We start from the raw sequence: 5,827 nt of genomic DNA, 5'->3' as shown, positions 1-5,827 counted from the left end.
CCACTGTCTGGGCCTGAATTATCAGAAAGACACACTGTCTGGGTACGAATTATCAGCAGGACACACTGTCTGGGTCTGAATTATAAGAAGGAGCCAGTGTCTGGGTCTGAAATATAAGAACGAGCCACTGTCTGGGTATGAATTAAAAGAATGAGCCACTGTCTGAGTCTCAATTTTCAGAAGAACCCTTTGTCTGGTTCTGACTTACAAGAAGAAGCCAGTGTCTGGTTCTGAATTTTCAGAAGGACACACTGTCTGGGTCTGAATTTTAAGAATGAGCCACAGTCTGGGTCTGAATTATCAGAACGACCCACTGTCTGGGAGTGAATTAACAAAAGGACCCACTGTCTGTGAGTGAATTATTGGAAGGACCCACCGTCTGCGTCCAAATTTTCAGAATGGCCCACTGTCTGGGTCTGAATTATCAGAAGAAAATACTGCCTGGGTCTGAATTAACAAAAGGACCCAATGTCTGGGACTGAATTATCAGAAGGATTCAATGTCTGGGTCTGAATTATCAGAGGGACCCACAGTCTGCGTCTGAATTATCAGAAGGACCCACTGCCTGGGTCTGAATTATCAGCAGGACACACTGTCTGGGTCTGAAATACAAGAAGGACCCACTGTCTGGGACTGAATTCTAAAAAGGACTCAGTGCCTGGGTCTGAATTATCAGAAGGGCCCACTGTCTGGGTCTGAATTATAAGAAGGAGCCAGTGTCTGGGTCTGAATTATCAGAATGGCCCACTGTCTGGGTCTGAATTATGAGAAGGGCCCGCTGCCTGGGTCTGAATTATCAGAAAGACCCACTGTCTGGGTATGAATTAACAGCAGGACACACTGTCTGTGTCTGAATTACAAGAAGGTCCCACTGTCTGGGTCTGAATTCAAAGAAGGAGTCAGTGTCTGGGTCTGAATTATCAGAAGGGCCCACTGTCTGGGTCTGAATTATAAGTTGGAGCCAGTGTCTGGGTCTGAATTATAAGATGGAGCCACTGTCTCGGTCTGAATTATCAGAAGGACCCACTGTCTGGGTGTGAATTAACAGAAAGAACCTCTGTCTGGGTCTGAATTATAAGATGGAGCCAGTGTCTGGGTCTGAATTATCAGAAGGACCCACTGTCTGGGTCTGAATTATAAGATGGAGCCACTGTCTCGGTCTGAATTATCAGAAGGACCCACTGGATTATCAGATGGAGCCACTGTCTTGGTCTTGATTCAAGGAAGGAGCCAGTGTCTGGGTCTTGATGATCAGAAGGACCAACCGTCTGGTCTGAATTATCAGAAAGACCCACTGTCTGAGTCTGAATTATCAGAAGGACCCACTGTCTGGGTCTGAAATACAAGAACGAGCCACTGTCTGGGTCTGAATTATCAGAAGGGCCCACTGTCTGGGTCTGAATTATAAGAAGGAGCCAGTGTCTGGGTCTGAATTATCAGAAGGACCCACTGTCTGGGTCTGAATTATCAGAAGGACCCACTGTCTGGGTCTGAAATACAAGAACGAGCCACTGTCTGGGTCTGAATTATCAGAAGGGCCCACTGTCTGGGTCTGAATTATAAGAAGGAGCCAGTGTCTGGGTCTGAATTATCAGAAGGACCCACTGTCTGGGTCTGAATTATCAGAAGGACCCACTGTCTGGGTCTGAATTATAAGATGGAGCCACTGTCTCGGTCTGAATTATCAGAAGGGCCCACTGTCTGGGTCTGAATTATAAGATGGAGCCACTGTCTCGGTCTGAATTATCAGAAGGGCCCACTGTCTGGGTCTGAATTATCAGAAGGACCCACTGGCTGGATCTGAATTAGAAGAAGGAGCCACTGTCTGGGTCTGAGTTATCAGAAGGGCCCACTGTCTGTGTCTGAATTATCAGATGGAGACATTGTCTGTGTCTGAATTATCAGAAGGACTCAATGTATGGGCTTGAATTTTATGAAGGAGCCAATGATTGGTTCTGAATTATCAGAAGGATCCACTGTCTGGGTCTGAATTATCAGATGGACCCACTGTCTGTGTCTGAATTATCAGATGGAGACATTGTCTGAGTCTGAATTAGCAGAAGGAAACACTGCCTGTGTCTGAATTCACAGAAGGACCCATTGTCTGGGTCTGAATTATCAGACGGAACCTCTGTCTGGGTCTGAATTATCAGAAGGTCCCACTGTCTGGGTCTGAATTATCTGAGAAACCCACTGTCTGGGTCTGAATTATCAGAAGAACCCACTGTCTGGGTCTGAATTATCAGAAGGACTCACTGTCTATGTCTGGACTTTTGAAGGAACCACTACCTGGGTCTGAATTATCAGAAGGACCCACTGACTGGTCAGATGTATTAGATGGACCCACTGCCTGGGTATGAATTATAAGAAGGAGCCACTGTCTGGGTCTTGATTATCAGAAGGACCAACCGTCTGGTCTGAATTATCAGAAAGACCCACAGTCTGAGTATGAATAATAAGAAGGAGCCATTGTCTGGGTCTGAATTATCAGAAGAACCCACTGTCTGTGTATGAATTATCATATGGACCCATTGTCTCGGTCTGAATTATCAGAAGGACCCACTGCCTGGGTATGAATTATAAGAAGGAGCCATTGGCTGGGTCTGGATTTTCAGAAGGACCCACTATCTGGGTCTTGACTATCAGAAGGACCCACTGTCTGGTCTGAATTATCAGAAGGAGCCACTGTCTGGGTCTGAACTATCAGAAGGAACCACTGTCTGGTTCTGAATTATAAGAAGGACCAACTGTCTGGTTCTGAATTATCAGAAGGACCCACTGTCTGGTTCTGAATTATCAGAAGGACCCACTGTCTGGGTCTGAATTATCAGAAGGACCCACTGTCTGGTTCTGAATTATCAGAAGGACCCACTGTCTGGTTCTGAATTATCAGAAGGACCCACTGTCTGGGTCTGAATTATCAGAAGGACCCACAGTCTGGTTCTGAATTATCAGAAGGACCCACTTTCTGTGTCTGAATTATCAGATGGAGACATTGTCTGGGTCTGAATTATCAGAAGGAAACACTGTCTGGGCCTGAATTAACAGATGGACCCACTGTCTGGATCTGAATTATCAGAAGGTACCTCTGCCTGGGTCTGAATTATCAGAAGGTCCCACTGTCTGGGTCTGAATTATCAATAAAACCCACAGTCTGGGTCTGAATTATCAGAAAAACCCACAGTTTGGGCCTGAATTATCAGAAAAAACCACAGTCTGTGTCTGAATTATCAGAAGGACCCACTGTCTGGGTCTGAATTATCAGAAGGAAACACTGTCTGGGTCTGAATTATCAGAAGGACCCACAGTCTGGGTCTGAATTATCAGAAGGACCCACTGTCTGGTTCTGAATTATGAGAAAGACCCTCTGTCTGGGTCTGAATTATCAGATGAACTCTCTGTCTGGGTCTGAATTATCAGAAAATCCCACTGTCTGGGTCTGAATTATCAGAAGGACCCACTGTCTGGGTCTGAATTATCAGAAGGACCCACAGTCTGGTTCTGAATTATCAGAAGGACCCACTTTCTGTGTCTGAATTATCAGATGGAGACATTGTCTGGGTCTGAATTATCAGAAGGAAACACTGTCTGGGCCTGAATTAACAGATGGACCCACTGTCTGGATCTGAATTATCAGAAGGTACCTCTGCCTGGGTCTGACTTATCAGAAGGTCCCACTGTCTGGGTCTGAATTATCAATAAAACCCACAGTCTGGGTCTGAATTATCAGAAAAACCCACAGTTTGGGCCTGAATTATCAGAAAAAACCACAGTCTGTGTCTGAATTATCAGAAGGACCCACTGTCTGGGTCTGAATTATCAGAAGGAAACACTGTCTGGGTCTGAATTATCAGAAGGACCCACAGTCTGGGTCTGAATTATCAGAAGGACCCACTGTCTGGGTCTGAATTATCAGAAGGAAACACTGTCTGGGTCTGAATTAACAGAAGGACCCACTGTCTGGGTCTGAATTATCAGAAGGACCCACTGTCTGGTTCTGAATTATGAGAAAGACCCTCTGTCTGGGTCTGAATTATCAGATGAACTCTCTGTCTGGGTCTGAATTATCAGAAAATCCCACTGTCTGGGTCTGAATTTTCAGAAGGACCCACTGTCTGTGTCTGAATTATCAGAAGCAAACAATGTCTGGGATCAAGTTATCAGAAAGACCCACTGCCTTGGTCGGAATTATCACAATGGCCCATTGTCTGGGTGTGAAATATCGGAAGGACCTATCGTCTGGGTCTGAATTCCCTGAAGGACCCATTGTCTGGGTCTCAAATATACGGAGGACCCACTGTCTGGGGCCGAATTATCAGGAGGAAACGTTATCTGGGTCTGAATTAAAGAAGGAAACACTGTCAGGGTCTGAATTATCAGAAGGACCAACTGTCTGAGTCTGAATTTTCAGAAGATCCCCACTGTCTAGGTCTGAATTATCCGAAGGAAACAGTGTCTCAGACTGTGCGTTGAGTTGAGTGTTAAGTCCCAAAATGGTGTCTATCACTTTAAATCAGCATTTCACTCTGATTGAAGCCAAGTTTTCCCTACTTTCCATGATTCCAGCGTTCGTTATCTGCGTCTGCGCTAACTCCTGGACCAAGATGGCGTCCAGCGCAACTCATGCAGAAAACGTGCATGCACATCTAAGAGGCCATCTTGGACATCAGAGAGGCCGTGTAGCGCCCAGACAACGGATGCTACACAGCCCAATTTAGCGCCACCACTGTCTGGGTGTGAATTATCAGAAGGATCCAATGTCTGGCTCTGAATTATCAAAGGGGCATAAAAGTCTGCGTCTGAATTTTCAGAAGGAAACTCTGTCTGTGACTATATATTCAGAAGGTCCCATTGTTTTGGTCTCAATTGTCGGAAGTTTCCCATGTCTGGGTCTGGATATTCAGAAGGGCCCACTGTCTAGGCCTGAATTATCAGACGGTCCCAATATCTGGGTCAGAATTATCATAAAGGCCCACCACGTGGAACTAAATTATTCGAAGGACACACTGTCTCCAAGTAAATTAACAGAACAATATGCTGTCTGGGTGCGAATTGTAAAAAGGACCCACCGTCTGGGTCTAAATTATCAGAAGGGCCCACTGTCTGGGTCTGATTAATCAGAAGGGCCCACTGTCTGCGTCTGAATTATCAGAAGGGCCCACTGTCCGCGTCTGAATTATCAGAATGACCCACTGTCTGGGTCAGAATTATCAGAAGGACCCACTGTCTGGGTCTGAATTATCAGAAGGACCCACTGCCCGGGTCTGAATTATCAGAAGGACCCTCTGTCTGGGTCTAAATTATCAGAAGGACCCACTGTCTGGGTCTGAATTATCAGAAGGAAAGACTGTGTTCCAGTACAGCTACATCACTGGCATCTACCCGACAATGTGGAAAATTGCCCAGGTAAGTCCTGTCCACAAAAAGCAGGACAAATCCAATCCAGCCAATTACCGCCCCATCAGTCTACTCTCAATCATCAGCAAAGTGTTGGAAGGTGTCATCGACAGTGCTATCAAGTGGCACTTACTCACCAATAACCTGCTCACCAATGCTCAGTTTGGGTTCCGCCAGGACCACTCGGCTCCAGACCTCATTACAGCCTTGGTCCAAACATGGACCAAAGAGCTGAATTCCAGAGGTGAGGTGAGAGTGACTGCCCTTGACATCAAGGCAGCATTTGACCGAGTGTGGCACCAAGGAGCCCTAGTAAAATTGAAGTCAATGGGAATCAGGGGGAAAACTCTCCAGTGGCTGGAGTCATACCTATCAGAAAGGAAGATGGTCGTGGTTGTTGGAGGCCAATCATCTCAGCCCCAGGGCACTG

Source organism: Heptranchias perlo, unplaced genomic scaffold (genome assembly GCF_035084215.1).
Source record: "Heptranchias perlo isolate sHepPer1 unplaced genomic scaffold, sHepPer1.hap1 HAP1_SCAFFOLD_97, whole genome shotgun sequence".
Classification (NCBI taxonomy): Eukaryota; Metazoa; Chordata; class Chondrichthyes; order Hexanchiformes; family Hexanchidae; genus Heptranchias; species Heptranchias perlo.
Note: the sequence above shows the minus strand (reverse complement) of the source record.